General features: G+C 44.5%; 1 long non-coding RNA gene and 1 other non-coding gene across 2 annotated transcripts; both read left to right on the top strand.

The window, feature by feature from the left end:
- Window positions 1-9,020: 9,020 nt before the first annotated feature.
- TRNAR-ACG (transfer RNA arginine (anticodon ACG)) lies at window positions 9,021-9,093 on the top strand. Its single transcript has one exon. It is a non-coding gene; the product is annotated as a tRNA-Arg (tRNA).
- Window positions 9,094-11,896: 2,803 nt separating this feature from the next.
- On the top strand, window positions 11,897-19,689 carry LOC139047706 (uncharacterized). The gene is made up of 4 exons (XR_011507328.1): window positions 11,897-12,100; window positions 13,649-13,690; window positions 16,273-16,477; window positions 19,163-19,689. It is a non-coding gene; the product is annotated as an uncharacterized lncRNA (long non-coding RNA).
- The last annotated feature ends 1,643 nt before the right edge of the window (window positions 19,690-21,332 follow it).

The raw sequence follows: 21,332 nt of genomic DNA, 5'->3' as shown, positions 1-21,332 counted from the left end.
GAAGAAAAGTGTGGATTCACAAGATCGGGCGGGCTGACTTCGAGCAAGTGGCAAAGAACGCGCGGCTTTGTGAAGTGACACGGCTCCTCCAACCTCTTCTTTGACGCCCGTGTCAAAACGGGCCCTTGTCCAGTGCATTGGGGGTGCGTTAAAGAACCCCAGCTGCAAAAAAAATTAATCCAGAGCCCCCATTATGGCGTGCCTTATGAGATCGTGGTGTTGGGATGTAAAACCCAAGAATCAACTTTTCTTCTGTCTTGTGTGCCTTGACTGTTCCAGTTAACGCAACACTGCTTCCTTGTGAAAACTTACAACGCAAAAGAATACAGACGCACGTAGTATACAGAGATAAAATTAGCACTTCAACAAAAGTGTTGCTGGTGCCAATGAGGGAGGGGAATAATTATTTTCTGAACCTCTTTCCAGTTGTCCCATCAAGTTCCTTCTTTCTTTTCTATCAAATTCTAACCATTTGCACTGTAATAAATAAATAACGATTTCATATGCTGGTACGTTGTTAAAATTATCTATACCGCCTATGTGTGAAAACGTTGCTCATGGCCACCACAACCTGTGCATGAGCTACGTACATCTGTAAAAGGCGCGGAACAGAAACGGCCCTGCTGCCAGGCATTGCTGACAGCAGACAGTCGGAATCTCTCACGCGCCGGCCGAACAAAAGCATCCTGCAGGTACGTAAATTAACCTACGAAACCACGTGCACATACTTTCGCGCTGTCAAAACCTGAAACTCTGGTAATTACTCGCGTGTCTGAGCACACCGCGTGCTTGTGTCGTGTTTCAGCAACACGAACTTTCAACGTGCGCGCGCTTTACGCCTTAAATACGCCTTGAATAATGGTGCTTTTCTCTATTTCTTCCGCAAATCCGACACGACATTCTTAAGGCCAGTTACCGACTGACGAAGCAAGATCTAGATTGAAAAAACTGCTCCGCAGGACTCGAACGAACTTTTCCGCGGATTTCCTCCCGTAGCGTGTTAGCCGTTGTCTGCTACGGCAGGCCCACCACCAGCGGCGCCACCGTCGAGGCCGCGCCGAGCGGAGGAGGAGGGAAGTGAATGGCGTTACTTTGGAAGATTGAGGGGTTTTAGCTGCGCGCCGCCGAAAGCGCCATCTCGTTTCTCTGGAACAAACTACTCCACGAAAAGAGTCCATACTGCGTGCGCCCATATCGTGCTTCCACCAGGCCAGGTCTCGTCTGTGGGTCATTGGCACGTGGACTTGTTTGTCTTGATCAGGTGACCACATTTCACCGTCTAACAATTGTTATCGCTCAGCGCAGGACACACCTGCATATATCGGAAGTTTCTCAGATGTTATCGATGGTTCTGTCCGCTGTCTGTTGTGTAGTTTTGTATCCGTTGTGTTGAATTGTGTAGGTAGTACTTTCTGTAAGACACGCGGGCACCAGCGATTATTCTGGAACCTTCGCTTACTCATGTGTAAAAGCCGATGCATTTGACCCGCCGATCAGATTTTCGACGATCGCCGACTGTCTTCGCCGCTATCATTGTTCTTTGAGTGTAGCTTGCATTTGAGGGCACAGGTTCGCCCAATAAAAGCTAGTTTCGTCATTCACAGTTTTGCTACTTTCTTCACCGTCACTACAACGTGACAATATATTACTGCATTGTAGACATGCATAGGTGTGGTCAGGCACCTGCGCACAGCGCGTTTCTTTGGCTCCGAGTGCCAAATTAAGAGCGCATGTGACGACAAGGTAAGTCAGCTCGCGCCAGGGCTACAGCGAGAACCACGGTGTTACCCATTGCAAAAAGGGACGCGCAGGACGCCAGCTACTGTTCGTCTCCGAAAGAAAAAGGCGCAAAGGAGCGCGATGCCTCCGCAAGGACAACGGAATAGGCGAGGAATCACGCGGTGAGGTTTAATGAAGCGAGAACCGCGACAACGCGTGAGAGAAATGGGCGACTATATGCGGCATTTCCTCGTTGGCTGACACCCACGTAGCCTCCCCGCTCCCCGGGCGACCATCAAACGGGCCTCTATATACGAGTCTGAACGGCGCGGACACATCTTCGTTCCGATGAAGTTCTTGTATGAACTGGAGAAAGCACAAGAAAGAGAAGGGAGGGGGAGGGAGGAGGGCCAGACAAAACCAGATGGATCCGGTTCGAACCGGGCCCGAGGCCTCGGGTCTGCACCGAGGGAGCAGTTTGGATGGGGTGACGACGACCTTGCCTGCCGCGAAGCGTCAAGGCGCGGGGAGGCATCGCGTGCGGGGAAGGGACTATCGGCGCGTGGCTGTGTCAAACTGCGGGCCCGGCGGGCGTCGAAACTCGCGTCCTTCCTTCGTTCTCGATCCCTCTGCTCGGGGCCCGGCGTTTTAGAGCTTCCCTCGGCGCTCCAACGTGTCCGCGAGACGTATACGATATGTGCCGGAGTAATATACCACGAGCAGCGCCTCTGCAGTTCACCGTTCGGATGGAGATGTATCTCGAGTCGCGCGGTCGAGGTAGCGAGCGGGAAAATATTAGAACGACACTAAAGAGAAACACCCAATCAGTTTAAAATGATGAAGTATACTTTCGCTGATTTCGCAGTAATAGGTCGGTTATTAGAACAAAAGACGATCAAAGTGTCGTCTTTGAATTTCGTGCTGAATCGCCAGCGCCGTTATATACATTGTATGTATACTCCATCGCCACGTCACGAATTGCAAAGTATTCTTTTCGCATTGCGGTCGGCGTGGTTCGGTAAAGGTCCTTGAAACTTCCTGCATTCAGTGTTTGGCTTTTCCAGAATACAGCGTAGTCGATTTCTACACACGAAAACTTAATAATGCGTGGGCCCGAGCAGATGGCGTCAAAATCTATGGCGTAGCGCAGCGAGCTGGTGCAAGGATTTCAAGGCGGCGTCGCCACCACGCAGTGTTTCGCTTTTGTGTCCTCTGTGCCTTTCTTAACCCGTCTAGCAGTGCGTAGGAGCGGCTTAATTTACTCGCACATCTCAAATGGTTTTCCTCTTTAGTGTACCTTTAAGGCGAGCGTCGTGGACTGGTATTTTTGCAGCCAGTAAACAGATGCCTGATTTGCATCAAATCGCCGCTCTATCCGCTCAGCCCCTTACCCAAACAGACACAAAACAAAATGCAACGTCGCATTGGCTCCCGGAAGTTGCAGAAAGCGTGACGCTAAGCACGTAGCGCAGGCATAGGCTTGCCGGCGCGCGCAAGCTCGCGTCTGTACAAGGGACTCCCACATAACTTGAGCCAAGAATTTAAAAATGAAAGGCGCGCCGGAAGCGAATCGAACCGAACGCACACTATTCGCAATAGCCAATTTTTCCCCCATAACTGACTACTTAATTCAGTTTAATTGCCCAACCTTTTAATTATTGGCTGCGTACTCCAGTTATGATACGCAGATTTGTAGGGCACCGTCAGAAACCACCGATCGAGTTGTCTGCTTTACCATACGTCTCACGTAGTCCTTTTTTCCGGGTTGCAAAGAAAGCTTGCCAAACATGAAAAAAGCCACCTGACGGAGCGTCTGCGCAGTGGTATCGTGCTGCTCTCAGGCGTACGTCCGGTGAAGAAGGTCGGCTGCATCGGGACTGGCGACGAAGAAGCGGCAGGGCGTTCTTTATCTCGTCGGAAGCGCTCGGCCAGGAGCATGCATTTTCGCCGTCGTCCGACGGGAGCCGACCTTGTTCCGAACGCACGCATGAGAGCGGCACGATACCACTGCGCAAGTGCTCCGTCACGTGGCTTTTTTCATGTTTCGCAAGCTTTCTTTGCAGCCCAGAAAAAAAGGACTACGTGAGACGTATGGTAAAGCAAACAACTCGATCGGTGGTTTCTGAAGGTGCCCTACAAATCTGCGTATCATACTTGGAGTCCGCAGCCAATAATTAAAAGATTGGGCAATTAAACTTAATTAAGTAGTCAGTTATGGGGGAAAAATTGGCTATTGCGAATAGTGTGCGTTCGGTTCGCTTCCGGCGCGCCTTTCATTTTTAAATTCTTGGCTCAAATTATGTGGGGCACCCTGTATATATGCGACCTGCGCCTGCCGTACCTTGCGATGAGTGGCGGTTTGCATTCACAATAGACGCGCGCCAGCGCGCGGTCTCTCCTTGTGTGTGGCGGCGTGGCGCCTTGGCAGACAATCGCTTCCTATGGAGCTATCGATAGCGCTTCAAAATGCACAGTCTGCCTTTGGCCTCCATCCGTTATTCGAGGTGGTGGAGGACAAAACCGCTCCCCGCAAGCGCGGCCAGACGAGCACGTGTGTGCATACGAGCGCGTACTGCAGCCAGCAGGTCCTGCACGTAGCAAACGTTGCGCTACGAGTACGACGTGGTACCAGGCGCGTGCCGATGCGAGCCAGCACGAGGGCCCATGTCTCTCTGGAACAGATCTGCGCGCTCGCGCTGCGCTTCGATACGCACGAGCTGTACCGCACCGTCCGACTGCGCATGCGTGGTCCGTCTGCGCATGCGTAGACGTGGGCGCGCTGTGCACATCATGGCACAACGACGATGGGTTGGCGGGGCGATGTCTACTCTTAAATGCTGACGATGATATAACGATGATAGCGGGACGACGACATAAGGAGGATTAAAAAAAATCATGGGGTTTTACGTGCCAAAACCACTTTATGAGGCACGCCGTAGTGGAGGACTCCGGAAATGCCGACCATCTGTGGTTCTTTGACGCGCACCTAAATCTAAGTCCACGGGTGTTTTCGCCCCCCAATGAAATGCGGCCACTGTGGCCGGGATTCGATCCCGCGACCTCGTGCCCAGCAGCCCAACACCACAGCCACTGAGCAACCACGGCGGGTCATAAGGAGGACGAGATGATGACGGGCGCATGACAACGATGGCGTTATGACGACGTTGTGAAAACAGATATGCGATAGCCACCGTCCGACGACAACGCAATGACGGCGATGGCTTGGCATGGCAACGGCAGCATAATCACGATCGAATGACGACAGCGCGATTGCGATAGAGTGAAGAACAAGGAATGAGGTCGATGGATCGACGAAGGCGGTGTGACGACAACGGGACAAAGATGACATCACTGAAGTGATGACGATGGTAAAACGACTGCGTGACGACGATAGCATAAATGGATGGATGGATGGATGGCGGCTACACCCTTTGTAACGGGCGGCGGCTGGCGCCACCTAGCCTTTTGACGACACTCTGATGTCGACGACGATAGAACTGCCGCGATGGCATCACGGCGCTGGTGTGGCAACAAAAGCACGACGACGACTATATGGCGACGATAGTAGTCGTATGATAGTCGTATGGTATGGTAGTATAGTAAGGTATGGTATAGTAAGTATGGTAGTATGGTAGTCGTATGATGATATGGTAGATAGTAATAGTATGACAACGGGGTTTGATGACAATGGCATGACGACAACTGCGTATCGTGATAGCCCGTATGACGACGACGGCTTGACGAGTGTTGGGTGACGAAGCTGGAAAGGCCATGATGACACGACCACAACAACAGATACATGATAATGGTCTGACATGATACATGGCATGATACATGGCAGGCACGTACCCAGGGGGGGGCCCGGGGGGGGCCCGGCCCCCCCCCGAAATCAAGTGGCATACCCCCCCCCCCCCCCCCTCCCCATCCACGCCACCACTCCTCACACATTCCTAAAGCGCCGCCAGATCAATGTTGAGACTTCGCAGCTGTTCATCGGCCAGCATTATGCTGCCTTTTTCACTCCTTTTAGATGGCGGTAGTTATCGGCATCTCTTGTAATGTGAAGGACAGTTTTCTCGTAGATTCCGCACCCGCACGATTAACTCGAACTGCGTTCAGTTGTCACCATCTATTCAACCGTCACGCGCATAGCTGTTGCTTTTGTTAGTTCAACCTTCTTTGTTTAGCCTGATCCTGGGACCATAAGAGGGATGCAGCTGTTACTCAGCTGGTCTGTACTCTCATGGAACGAGTTGCGGCTGGAGAAAACGTCAATTGCGTTTAACTTATCCCTTTGCTTCATTGTTTCCTTGAGTTACGGCTCGCCCCTACGCTGGCAGATGCCCGGAACCATACACACGTGATATGGGTTAGATAAGGTGGGAAATAAAATAATGTGAAAGAGCGTCCATCATGAAACCCTGCAATAAACCTTAAACCCATAAGCAAGATGACTGTCGCCCGTTACCTCGTCTGTTTTTCCCTAACTGTATAGCACTTTTCGTGCAAAATTGGCAACGGGAAACGAAAATCGCAAGGAGTTGAGAAATTAAGCGATCTACTAAGGGAGAGCCAAGGCAACAACCAAACTGCAAGCAAAAGCGAATAATAAAAAAAATTTAACCGTTGTTTATGAGAATATTTATGGATCAACATCTTTTTATTTAAAAAGGAAGTAGAGAAAAGGCCGCCGGAAGTGGAGAACGATTACTTGTTTTGAATGACGCTTCTACAGTTATCGGTCGAACCGCCTCACGTAGCCACTTCTCTGCTGTGCTTATGTGGGTGTTTTTCTAACCTTTCGAAGTGAGCGCAGTACGTCTAGAATCGCAGAGTCCTGCGCTCTACGCGGTTGTATGGGACTGGCGGCCGCACAGCGTTACGCAATTCGCGGAACTGTCAAAACTGATCAACAAGGCGAAAATAACTGATATTCGAAACTATAACATGAGAAAGACTGAAGAAGCCGTAAAAAATGAACGCAGCCTGAAATCAGTAAAAAAGATACCTGGAATAGGACAAACCATGATGTATGCACTAAAAGATGAGAAGGATAATATCATCAGCAATCTCGAAGATATAGTAAAAGCAGCGGAAAAATTCTAAGCTGACCTGTATAGAGTACCCAGAGGAGTCCCGATAGTTCACTTAGAAACAGTAATGAACAGGATACAGAAACTCTCCTATAACTAGCGATGAGGTCAGAAGGGCCCTGCAAGACATGAAACGATGAAGAGCGGCAGGATAAGGTGGAATAACAGCCGATTTAATCAACGATGGAGGAGACATAATGCTTGGAAAACTGGCGGCTCTTTATACGAAGTGTCTATCTACTACAAGGGTCCCAGAAAACTGGAAGAATGCAGATATTATACTAATCCACAAAAAAGGAGACGTTAAAGAATTGAACAATTATGGGACCATTACCTTGCTCCCAGTATTATATAAAATATTTACCAAAATAATCTCCAATAGAATAAGGTTAACACTGGATTTTGTCAACCAAGGGAACAGGCTGGCTTCAGGAAGAGATACTTTACAATGGATCACATCCATGTCATCAACCAGGTTATCGCGAAATCTGCAGAGTACAATAAGCCTCTCTATGTGGCTTATATAGATTACGAAAAGGCATTTGATTCAGTAGAGATACCAGCAATCGTAGAGGCACTACGTAATCAAGGAGTACAGAACGCTTACGTAAAAAGCTTAGAAAATATTGCTACATGCGTGAGGTATCTGTTTGTTTGAACGAGGCGCGTAGGCGCCATCACTCCAGAAAAGAGAAGGAAGAACGAACTGGACTCGCGCTGTGAATCTAACCTGTCAGCGCTGCCACCGTTGTTGTAAATATAATCTGTAAATAGTTTCTCGTCTTACTGACTCGTCTTTCGCGTTAGAATATCTACGAGGTTCTACAGCTACCTTAATTCTACACAAGAAAAGCAGGGAGATACCTATAGAGAAAGGGGTCAGACAGGGAGACACAATTTCTCCAAAGCTATTTTCTGCGTGCTTAGAAGAATTCAAGCTATTAAACTGGGAAGGCTTAGGAGTAAAGATCGACGGCAAATATCTGAGCAACCTTCGGTTTGCCGATGACATTGTTCTATTCAACAACAATGCAGACAAGTTAGAACTAATGATTGGAGACTTAACAGAGAGAGTGTAAGAGTGAGGTTCAATATTATTATGCAGAAGATGAAGATAATGATAAATAGCCGGGCAAAGGAACAAGAGATCAGGATGGCCAGTCGGCCACTAGAGACTGTGAAGCAGTACGTTTACCTAGGTCAATTAATCAAAGGGAACCCTGATCATGAGAAGGAAATTCACAGAAAATAAAAATAGGTTGGATCGCATACGGCAGACATTTCCAGCTCCTGACTGGAAGCTTACCATTACTATCGAAAAGTAAGGTGTGCAATCAGTGCATTTTGCCAGTGCAATATGTCCAGTGTCAATGCATTTGCCAGTGCATTTCCCAGTGCATTTTCCCAGTGCATATGGGGCAGAGACTTGAGAGCAAGTTAAGGAGCACGCAAAGAGCGATCGAACGAAGATTGCTAGGCATAACGTTAAGAGAGAAAGAGAGTGGTTTGGATCAGAGATCGAACGGCTATAGACGATATTCTATTTGACATCAAGAGGAATAAATGTAGCTGGGCAGGTCATGTAATGCGCCGGTTAGATAACCATTGGACCATTAGGGTTACAGAATGGGTACCAAAAGAAGGAAAACGCAATCGAGGACGACAAAACACTAGGTAGAGCGATGAAATTAGGAAATTCGCGGGCGCTATAGTTGGAATCGGTTGGCGCAGGACAGGGGTAATTGGAGATCGCAGGGAGAGGCCTTCGTCCTGCAGTGGACATAAAACAGGCTGATGATGATGATGATGATGACGACGACGATGATGATGATGATAATGGAGGTGGTGGGCCCCCCCCCCCCGAAAAAAAATCCTGGGTACGTGCCTGATACATGGTCCATGTACATGATACATGATAGCTACTGTCTGACGACGATCAGATACGTGATAGCTACTGTCTGACGACGATCGATGGCTTGACAACGTCAGCGTAATCGCGATTGAATGACGACATAAAAGCCAACAGACAATGGAGCCAAGGAAAGCATCGTGGAAAATAACTGTGATTGAAATTGGAATGCAGAAAATAATGAAGAAGAGGGAAAGGAGAGTGGAAGAAAAAAACTTGTCGCCGGTGGGAGCCGAACCCGTTACTGCGATAAGAATGCGCCGCTTCAAGGACGCCTGGCGAGTTGCCTGAGACCCACCGGGCCTGTGGCGCAACGGATAACGCGTCTGACTACGGATCAGAAGATTCCAGGTTCGAATCCTGGCAGGCTCGCTTTAGTTTTTCTTTTTGCCTTCGTTTTATTTATTTTGCACAATGGAGCATACAGGAGCCTTAAGAACCAATAACAACTGTTTTGGGCAAAATGAGGCGGTTGTAACAGTTTTAATAGTTAGCAACTATGAGCACCCATACGCATCCGTGGCACAGTAGTGGCCCAACCCTTATAAAAATGACTCTTGAAATGTTGTTGGCATATTGTTGACGAATTGTTGACTCAATAGCCTTTCAACAATACCTCAACAAATATTGAAACCACAGAGCAATAATTCAACAGTAAAGTTGTTGGGCAGTTCACAACAAAAAAGTCGTTGACTAAATTCTATTGGTATATTGTTGAATAGTGTTGAGTATTATTGAACCATTGTTGAGTAGTTTTCAACAATAAAGTCGTTGACTAAATTCTTTTGATATATCATTGAATAGTATTGAGTATTATTGAGCCATTGTTGAGTAGTTTCCAACAATAAAGTCGTTGACTAAATTCTGTTGATATATTGTTGAATAGTATTGACTATTATTGAGCCAATGTTGAGTAATTTTCAACAATAAAGTCGTTGACTAAATTCTCTTGACATATTGTTGAATAGTATTGAGTATTGAACCATTGTTGAGTAGTTTTCAACAATAAAGTCGTTTACTAAATGTTGTTAACTTATTGTTGAATAAGATTGAGTCACGAGCAATATTGAGTTTCGAAGTATATGTGAAAAACACACGAACATACGTATGTGTGCGTTTTTTGCATATATATGTTGCTTTACTGATCACTTGTCACCATTGCATATATACAGGGTGTTGTTTCACGTTACTTGAACCATAAATGTATATACACGTGTTTCAGCTAACTTTACTCAGAGTTTAAAAATATGCCGATGCACCATAAGACGATGTGACCAAATGCATGTTGCTCACTCTTGTATGTGTTACGCCATTCTTGTATTTTTCCTAAGCAGTTAATTAGTCAAGAAAATTAGCCATTCTGAAGGAACAAAGTCAGGCGAAAAATTCCAATTAGAAAGTTCTAGAGCACTTTGTAAAACGTCCGATTAGGCCATTTCTAACTTTCTATCTATTAAGTGTTATTGTTTTTCAGCTTACTGCGGATGCCCGCGAAATACAAAAAATATCACCTGACATACCCGCTTGCGCGCCGTGCTTGCAGCGCTCTCAAACGAGCATACCATCGAGCAGGGTGTGCTGCCGCTTAAAAGGCGACAGGGCAGTGACGAAGGCGTTGGCTGAGGTATTATAATTGACGCCAGCGACGTGCTTCCCTCGCTGCGGTTCATGATGGCGATAAGCAGACGAGTGTTCACACCGGTTAAATGGTATGCTTTCGTTTGTGCGCGGAAGGCTTAGGAGCAGTGCAATCACGACTCGCAGGCGGGCATGTCATGTGGTGCTTTTTGTATTTCGCGAGCATACGCAGTAAGCTGAAAAACACTAATGCTTAACACATAGAAAGACAGAAACGGTTTATTCGTACGTGTTGCCAACTGCTCTGCAACTTGCTAATTGGAATTTTTTTCCTAACTTCCTTGCTTCAGAAGTTGGTTAATTATCCTTGACTAATTAGCTAATTAAGCAAAACACAGAAATAGCGCGACACGCTACATACCAAAGGGAGCAACATGCATTTAGTCGCGTCGTCATAGAATGCATAGAGTTTACACTCGGCCTAAAGTTAGCAGGAAGAAACACCCTGCATATATATATATGCAGTTTGAGAAGACAAACGTCTCTACTAGCAGTGACAAACAACCGATGATTGGACGCATCCTGCATTTCCATCGGCGTCCATTATAAGGGGGCAGTGCCCTGGCTGTGTGTTAGGAAACGGCATTGCATGCCTCCATGTTAAATATGGTCAAGGTGGCGGAGGACGTTAACAAAATTCAAGTCTGGGGCTTGACGTGCCAGATCCACGCTTTGATTATGAGCCGCACCGTAGTAAGAAACTCCATATTTATTTTCACCATCTGGGGTCCTTTAACCTGCACCGAACGCACAGTACACGGACGTTCTTGCATTTCACCTCCATCGAAATGCAGCCGCCCCGAGCGGCATTAGATCCCAAGCACTCGGGTTATTAGCGCAACACCTCAGGCCACTATGCCACCACGGCGGGTGCGGCGGATAAAGGAGTGAACATCGTTTTTACAGAGTGCGTATCGCTTAGATGTTACCCGTTAGCACGCACAGAACGAAACGAAAAGCTTGGCTGATATGTATGTCATCGTGCTCATATTTCACATGGAGGCCACATTCTTTTCTGTGACGTAGACGGGGTGCTGGCGAATGTGTTGGGAGTCTGCTCGGCCACCAAGCAGAATCTGCGCTGCTATACGTTCTCGGTGACAAATCGCACAGCGCAGAAGCACACACACAAATGTTTAAAAGAATGGGACGACAGACCGCCTGCAGTTTGCTGTGACGTCGAAATAAGAAGCACAAACAGCGACGTTTCTGTACTTTTCTGGTCAATAGTTCAGTTCGCATGGTTGCGGCACGCATTACTTTTTTTTAAAATCCAAACGACGAAAACTGTGCGCGCACAAATTAGCACGGCGTTTGCGACGTTTGAATTTGGCGCCTTTTCCCGCGCACTCCATTAGCTCCGGCCGGTGCACCGCGTTACTGCGCCAAAGAAAGTAGTTCATCAAAGAAGTGAAGCAAAAAACTTTCATACACATGCAAAGCGCAACAATTGTTCTGTAATAACATGACATCACAGAATTTGTTATCAAATAGTACAATTTATGATAATATAAGCGTGTATTTGTATGAGTGTACATGTATGATTGCGCGTTTGCGGTGTTGATGCTTGGAGCATTCCGGCGAGTTCGTGTACGCTGTTCGCTTGAAAGCTTCCTGCTTTTCTGCGTTCTTTGTGTGCTTCGCTGTGACATCTTTGGAATATTCCTGCGTGTTGCTCGCTTTTTATGGGCTTGTTGCCTCGAAGATCGCCATGATCGCCTCCGACTCAGCGTCATCAAAGGTGAGTTGATGTTTCGAATTCCCCTTGTTCGTCCATTGCGAAGCGGTGTACGGGAGCCCGGAAATGAGTTCAGCGCCTGTGCGTGTTTTCCGCGGGCCTCTTTTCTAGTTTTCATTCCTAGCACTATCCTTCCGTTGCGAGAATTGGTTGTACAGCACTAGATTTGTGATATATAACGTGGAGCTTTGTCCTGGTTTAACTTTACTCTCCGCTTGTGGTGACGTAAGGCAGCTATGTGGTGCCAGCTAAAACAGGGCTTTTGTACGCCATGATTTCTGATACGGTGTTCGAGCACCGATTGAGTTAGCCTTATTAATGAGCGCATAACAATGCGACCTGAAACCATCCGATCTGTAGTGTAATCGAAGATATTTCGTTTGCGCCATGCTAGTACAAGGCGTGTGAGTGAGCTGTAGCAACAAAGGGGGGGGGGGGTGGCGGTGGGATCAGCGAAAATGTATTCTGTTGCGCTGTTCCCTTCAGGATCGAGTGACACCGCGGTGCTTCAACGCCACTATCTGTCACGCCGTGCGGCCGACGTTCGCGCGACCGGAAAACACAGAGGAGGCTGTCTCGCAATAATAAAAAATTTCAAGTGTGTACACGCGATTTTATGCGATACGTGACATACAATAGGGGTGATGCCACAGAGTGCTGCGAAATCACCGAGTTATACGCCTTGCCAACCGCGTGTGTTTTGTTTTCCACCTGTTAGCGCGCATTCAACTTTCTTTTTTTATCTTCTCCGTTCGGTGCCATCGAGTGCTTCGCCCAAACGGCTTCGCGTAGGTGCTCTGCATTCACAGAAAGGCAGATTTCATGGCACTCCAGGTCCTACTTTACTGGGATAGAACATTAAAGAAATGTAACAGCGTGAAATTTCAGCTTTTCGCACTTTAGTAACTGATTGATGTAACAAAGTTTTAAAATCAGTAAAGGAACGAGATAAATGCCTGGCATATCTGCCTTGTCGTCCCACTGTGTTTCGAGGCGGCATGTATATGTTATCGGCAACATAAACATCAATAATTAGCATTGTTTCTTGTGACCATAGAAGTAGCTAGTTATGTCGAAAAGCCATTTTTGCTTTGAATCCGAGCACTACACAGTGAGCAGATTGAAAGGGGAGCGCATCGTTGTGAACTAAATGACGACGCTTTGCCACAAGCTTGGAATAATGTTTTTTGTCGAAAGAGCAGGTCTGTGAAATTCTTTCTTTGAGTGTAAGCAAAACTTCAGTAGCATCAGGTAGACGGGGAGTAAAAGAATGTAACACTGGGGCCTTATATGAAGGAGCTGCCTTTAATATGTGGCCATAACAGTTAAGTAGATGCGTGGAAATAATTTTTAATATAAGTAGAGGAATGTGAAATAAATTATTTGACAAGCTCACACTGCCATTGGCAAGAGCAGCCACACTTTCGTGTATTCGATGACTAGTCATTTGTATCCGTCCATTTATGTCAGCCTAATGGTCCATGTAGCTCTTTTGATTGTCGCTTTTGCTGCATCGTGGCTTCACGTTTTAATACTGACATCTTTTTTCAGATTCAAAGTGAGCTGGGAGACGCCCCAGCTGGCACGCTAAAGGTGAATTCTTTGGTCATCCATTCTGTAGCGTCACCATGATCAAATACAGTGATGCCGTGAAAATGTATTGCAGGAAGCAGGAAAAAAACATTGCTGATGCAACTGCAAGGCATTTGCTCCAGTGATCAATTGGTGCAGAGTGCCTTCATTAGGAGACATGGTGCCTTTAAGCACTCAGCTGAAAGACTTAACAACTGCACCGGGACTGGGAGTGAATTCAGTGTCACTTGTGAACATATTAAACGCAGAATGTGTCTTTTTCAGTGTATATGCCTGATATGAAACTTAGTGTGGACATTAGTGGTCTACATGAGTGAACATCTTTATAGTTTTACCAGAACGAATAGTTTTACCAGAACGAAGGTATAATGGCCTATGTCATACAGCAGTGCACTGCTAGATGTATCAAACCAGAACAGCAGCACCCTTTGAGAAAGTTGGCTGAAGAACGAGCAATGATCGGGGCTTTCTGCATTTCAAGGGCCAAATTCCAAAAAGATTGATGCCGAGCTGGATGGTGCGAGGTGCCGGTCACCACATGCTCTATCTTGGCATTATGTCTTGTTAAGATACAGAAATTGCATCACTGCTCATAAATTGGAAATTGGAAGGTTGAGGGGAAGTGGAAGGGCTCCCCTCTGGAGCAGCCAGTGCATGCCCTTTGCTATACTGATAATCCTACCTTAATGAGAACCAGTGATGCATGTTAACCTATTACGCAGCCAAGTGCATTCCTTGTTTTGTATTAAGGGGACACTAATGGCACCCTAAATGAATTTTAAATAAAGCATCGTCTTAAATAACTACTTCTGTAAATTTCTTGGTAGTTGCTTGATTATTAGAGAAAATAAAGCTCAAAGTTTAATTTTCTGAGTATCGCCCCAAAATCTTCGTGCTGACACCTCATTGTCACATCATGGATTCCAAGTATTTTTTCATACTTTGGTTGTATTGGTTCTGTAAATGTTCCTGACGCTTTTTATTTGGGTTTTTGGAATATGATGAAGAACATCTTTATTTGTAAAAAAAATTGCTACACCTGAACAGACGTCATCTAAATCCATGACGTCACAGCAAGCGGGTGTGGTAACTTCAAGGCAGCACTGCCACCAATCTTTCCTCTTGCTGCTTTTACAGTTTACTCGGCCTCTTGTTACGGTATGAGTGAATCTCTTGAATTGTAGGAAGGTCATGTACAGATACATCTAAAATAATTTTTCTCTATAGTGCTTTCATGCCGTAGTTGCTTAGGGGTGTTGGCACAGCTCCGCTAAGCATGAGGTCACAGGATCAAACAACCGCATTTTGATGGAGGGTAAATACAAAACTGCCCAGGTACCTTGCAGCCTAATTTAGTAAAAATTAGTCCAGAGTTCCCCACTATGGCGTGCCTAAACATCAGATTGTCATTTTGGCACTTAAAATGCCAGAATTTAATTAATTTATATTTCTTTAGTGCTCCTTTAAGCTGTAGAATTCATGATCTCTGCAAAAACTCATGCTCAAAGTATTCTCCATAAAGATTAAATAAACAGTAGATATAAGTGTCTATTTATATATTGAATTGTGGTGATACGTGATGACTATTAGAACGGTGGTACAACAAGACAGACAGAATTGTAATACAATGTGTGACGGCACGATGATGCACATCGAGGAAATGACCGAGTCTCCCTAGAAGTCCCTGACATGGACATCAACTGACTGTCCACAAACTTCTGAGTTCACTCCGTGATCTTGTGCAGCCTGTGCTTTGCGAGTCGATTAATTTAATTGAGGTGGTGGTTGGCACATACTGTCCTTGCAACTTATGTACATTTCATACAGTGGAGTGGAATCCTCACACATTACATCTGGAGCACAGCAAGTGAACATGATGTGTAGTGGTAATCTTAGTAATGATCGACAATCATGTCCCTCTTCGAGCTCCTAATGCTGCTTGCCAACACAAGCAGCAGCAGTTGCCCAAGATAGCGGGAAAGAGATTCATTGAAAAGTGGCATATGCCCAGGGTCGCATAACCAGTCACCCAAGCTGTTCTGACGGTTGATTTTGAACTCTTCCCTCAACATAGCAGCCCAATCTCCCCATTAGACCATGGGCTACCTATTGACACAAATGGATGGGAAAATAGAGACCTGAAAATATGAAGTATCCTAAGAATGGTAATCACAATAAATAGTACTAGATGTGCATTAGCTCAAGCTCTTGGGCCAGTTGGTGCATGATGAACTTGAAAAAGGGGGGTACCAGCAAAACAAAGGACGCGCACACACGGAAGAGGCGTTAGACAGGGAGTCCGTGTCTAATGCCGTTTCCTTGTGTGCGTGTCATTTGTGTTTCGCTGGTACTCCCCTTTTTCAAGTACTAGATGTTTGGATACTTTGGTTTATTATTCTTGTTTGTGCTGGATTGTTCTTCTGAAACGTGGCATCCGGACAGCATAAGAAGCTTGTAAGAAGTCCAGTTTAGCATTCTAGATTTGCAACAGGTACTTTTTTAATTTATTTGCAGTAGGGCTGTTGTGTGAATGTGCTTGAAAGGCTTAAAACTGTTTTGCTAACATTTACTTAAACGTGCAGGTTCACATAGGTTGAAGGAGTGCACATTGAGAAGGTTATCCTGGCACAGCTTACCATGACCTGCCATGGTGGACCAGGAAAGTTTGCAAGGGCCTTGCTTCACCATGTGTTCACAGAGGAGGAGCTCATGGGCCATTTGGCCTTTGGAAATAACACCAAGGGGCAAAAAGGGCTCTTGACCCCACCAGGGTCAGTGCTGTTATAGGCAAGTACCATATATCCTTTCTGGTTGCATTTTTACATTCACATTTTTTTCTAAAATTATGAACTTGCCATTGGCATAACAAACGACTTTCAAGTAGCCCGTGTGTGCAGTTGTGTGCTACGATAGCCTACTATTTGGAATGACTGTTCATATGATCATAAGTGCGTAATGCCGCCATACACAAATGCTTCTAAAATTTGAAAGCTGCCTTCACTGCTGAAAGTTTTTAGTGGCTCCACCACATAACATGAGCTGCATTGGCGCATTAGCAGTGCTACATGGCTGTCATTGCAAGGAATAGTTGTCTGTGAAGCACGCTCCAAATCTATTGGCATGGACGACATGTTTAATTAGCCTGAAAGTGTTATTCTAATACACGAATTGCGGAGAAGCTATGCTCAAGTGTGGTTACTGCTCAGCTCGAGCAGGAGCACGTTCACCAAATTGCAGAAATCAAAACAGCTCTCCAGGTTCTGAGATGTGAAACAGTAGATTCACCAATTTTAACAGACCACATCGAATTAAGGTTGCTCCTATATTGAAGGAGGTCCATGTGATGCCAGACAGCAGCCTTTTAGCAGAGGGAACCTGAGTGGTGTGGCAATTTTCTTTTGGTTGTTTCAATCAAAGAAACAACATGGACAGAGTTGCAAGCATTGCTGTCAACAGTACTACGTTTAGTGGGCGCTTACTCATTCTAAGCACTTAACCTATGACTCGTATTTATTAACGCACACTTTATCACTTTGTATTCTAAGATATGAAAAAAAATATTTATGTGGCTTTTCCCCATATACTTCAATAAATTGAAAATAGGCTCTTGGGGCCTAATGTATAAAGCTTCTTACAGTCCATCAGACATGTCCACTACTCCCATTCTGAAATTGTTAGAATTGATTCCTGCTTCCTTACTTCACCTACCTGTTAACAGGGTTATTATGAACCATTGCCAAGTAGATTATGGGCTTAAAATAATCAAAAAGATGAATGGGCTTTTCTGTCGCTCTTGTTTAGCCCGTTGAGGGTCACATTTTGGGGAGAAATATGCCTCTCTAATTTAGGAGTTAATATTTTTTGTGGTTTGCAAATGCTCAAAACTTTCGAATTGAATAGTGTCCTATTCAATTTAGTCTTTGAATGGTCACTATTTGTAAATGTGAGTATTCTAATATTTCGAAACACCAATAAAACATGAAATTTGAGCCAAAGTACGGTAAATTTTCACGTCCAATAACATAGCATAGACATAAAACGTAAGAACTTGTAAGAATAGCAGACCAGGCTACATTACTTAAGTAGCTGTACTTTAGAGGCTGTACAGCAATCATTTATGCTAACTGAAGAGTCCTGTGCATGTGAAGAAACCTTTTGCTGCTCCATTTGTGCTTTTAATAAACAGCTCTTCATAACATAACAATGACAGAAACTTGCAAACATTAAAAATACTAGGTTGTGAGCCTCATCTTACATTAATTGTGATATCAGCTGTTCATTATTCAGAAGCTATCCATTATTTGATTTGCTTCTAGCATTATTCGGTTCAGCCTCAAAAATCACTTTTCGTGCACTCTTAATATTTTTATTGCAGATTTAAGTTCTTCAGAGTGACGTTCCGAGAAAATGAAGTGGTAAATAATATTTTTAAATAACGATGAAGTGGCAATACCATTTCAGTATTTGCAGTTTTAGATGTTTTATTTTTTTATGCAGGATAAAGCAGCATAATTTTTTTGTGTAATGAAACTTACAAAAACTTGTGGCAACACTCCCAAATTACTGCAATGACAGACACCAAGGAGCTAAGTGAAAATCAGTTTTGGAGAAACCCATGGAGCGACAGCACTTTAAGAATATTTTCTAGAAGCCTCAGAAGGTTGCAGCACCTCCAGTGGGATGCTAGGCAACACTTTGTTCTGAAACGGCAAATTTTTTCAGAACGTTCCGTCACAGCCACAGATGTACGGCAGTAAACCCTAAAAGGGTTAAAGAAGTCAGTCCTATGGCATATGGCTCTTAAAAGACAGCATTTCTTCGTATCTGTCACATTCTGCATGTTTCATGCTAAGCAGCTTGGTGCACAACTACATGGAATCCTCATTATAACAGTAATTCAGTCGTTGAGGCAGAAAACATACTTTGCTGTAAGCAGTGTCTTCTTTAATGTAGAAAGTCCTAAGTCATTGTAAGGCGAGAAGTACATTCCAATTGCATGTGAACTCAGGAAACCTAACTTCAAATGAAGCTACACTCAATTGTAGTGACATGACAGTATTGTATTTGGAGCATGGAAAAGCACAGTTAAATGCTGCACATTTTAATTATGAAAGTTACAAGAAATAATTTAATTGTCAGTTCAGGTTTATTTATGAACAACATGAATTTTTTTCACCATTTTGTTTCTCAGCAAGCAAAGTTCACATCTTCGACATTGAGGATATTTGTAAAGTTATTTTGCTACAGTGTTTTGTTCCTCTTTGCCCTTTCCTGCATTTGACACTTAGTGGAGTCCCGTGCCACACAGAATCAATTTAAATGGTCATGCTGCAAAGCTGTACCCGTGGAAAGTTGGAATTAAGCTACACAAATACATAAATCAATTTCATTATAACAAGGGCATATTGCATGCCATTCTTTTGCATGTAGAAGTTGCTTTTTAAAACTTGTTCTGGCTTCTTGTTGTTGCAGGCTTCACGTGTCACAAGTTTCCTGGTACCAACATGCCCTATGTAAAGAACTCTGGCCTCGCTTCTCGCATGGGACCAATAGCCTCTCAAGAGCCCAAGTTGGACAGCTCAAACCAAAACACAAGTGTTGTGCTTTTGTAACTCTCGACATTTTTATGTTTTATGTTAGTCTCCTGAAGGGCTCAATTTGGATTTCTCAAATGAGCATACAAATGTTGTGCCTTTCTATGCCTTGACATTTTTATGTTAATTTTATTTATGCTAATTATGCAAGTCTCCTGAGAAGCCCACATTGGATTGCTTAATCCAGAATACAAGTGCTGTGCTTTGTTATAGTTCACTACATTTTTATGTTAGTTTTTGATATGGTTCCAGTAAGGATAGTGTTTCCTTATTAATATATTTTTTAAGTATCTTAAGTCATTTCATGCCAAACCACCCAATTTTGTCAAGAACTGTTCCACTATGGCAAAGCATTTCAAGTTTGCTTGATTTTGAGTAGGTACAATAAGAAAATTTTTGAGAAAATTTGCTTTCATACATACACTTGAGTCATTCCAGGGCAACCAACCAGCGTTTTTTTGACCATCACAGATATAGTTGAAACTCCGAACTCTTGCTCCCCATTTATTTTCCTTCGCAAAAATTTTTTTGAATTTTGGCAAAAATTTATTGTTCTTGCCCAGCTAAGCTAGAAGGCACTGATACACGTTTCTTTTGAAAGGGAAATTGTATGATCCAGATATTCAGATGATGTTCATGTCAAGAGACAAGTGGTGTGACTGCCAAAATTTGCAAAGTTTGAATTTTCTTCTAATGTAGGGAAATACAGAAGGCACAAAATAAATATAAAATCAGACTGGTTGACTTGGGATAGCTGCAAAATATTGCAAGCCTTGTAGGTTCAGTTGATCAGCTAAAAAAACTGAAAGTTCCAATTTTTTGCAAGAAGCTTCGTGTTGAAGGTAAAAAATTAGCTTTGGAGGTTGGCACAAAAGTATGTCGCCCATCGTTACACAGCCCTACATGTCTGCTATGCATGTGACAAGTAACAAAAAGGTATTCTTTAAGTGCAATAAATTATTTTCTCTAATGTTCATTTGTGGATCACACATACAGCATAAATATAGCATAAATATATGAAGCCATGTCAGCTAGCAAGGAAAGATTGTTAATATAATTAGCCACAAAAACTACTCAACGAACTGACTGCCTTTTTTATCATTGCGAAGGCAGGTGACGTCAAGCGCTACAGCTGCAGTCTCAACTTGTATTTTTTTAACATGAATGCAAAAAGTGGTCGCCAGTGGTGTCTGACCACATCAGACTGAACAAGGCAAATATGACTTTTATAGGTGAACACGTTCTGGCTCTGAAACAGTGGTAGCAAACAACACCACAAGAATTTGTTCACACTTATGTAGGTTTTCAGTCTTAATTATGAAGGTGTTTTCTACTTGCATCATCATTGGGCTCCAGGGAGCAGGGCACGAAGTGTCCTGCTCCCTCTGTGTTGCATTGCAGTGCGACATGCCCTTTAAAATGCTTTGTATGAACAATATCAGCGCTCTTCCTGGATTTACTGTCTACATAATAGCCGATATTTCTTTTTGTAAACTGCATGAAAGATATCTTTTAACACTGCAGGATTCCCTCACATACTAATACGTACGAGGTCTGTTAGAAAAGCATTTGACTTTTTTTTGCAGACACCTGATGAATATGAAACAAGCGCGTTTTCATCAGCCACCCTTGAACCTTTTCGCGCATGCACGAATTTTTTCCCGCCTGCCAATAGCGTGAATTGCTGGGACGCAGCATTTGAATGAGGTAGTACACAGTGCTCTCGTCGTTTTTTTATTGCAAGGAAAATGGCGGAGCGACTGGAGCAGTGATACTGCGTCAAATTTTGCCAGAAACTGGGCGACAGCCACGTGGAAACCATTCGGAAGATTCAGACTGCTTTCGGTGACTGCGCTATGAGCAGCACACAGATTAAGGAGTGGTACAACCAGTTTAAAGACGACCACGCATCGGTGGAGAGCGAGCCACGCTCCAGTCGGCCATCAATATGCCGAAATGACCAGGTCATTGCCTAAGTGAACCCTGTGGTGATGCGGGACCGTCGTGTGACTATCCAAGAAATTGTGGAAGAGGTGGGCATCAGCACA

This window comes from Dermacentor albipictus, chromosome 7 (assembly GCF_038994185.2).
Source record: "Dermacentor albipictus isolate Rhodes 1998 colony chromosome 7, USDA_Dalb.pri_finalv2, whole genome shotgun sequence".
Lineage (NCBI taxonomy): Eukaryota > Metazoa > Arthropoda > Arachnida > Ixodida > Ixodidae > Dermacentor > Dermacentor albipictus.
Note: the sequence above shows the minus strand (reverse complement) of the source record. Positions and strands in the feature narration are given on the sequence as shown.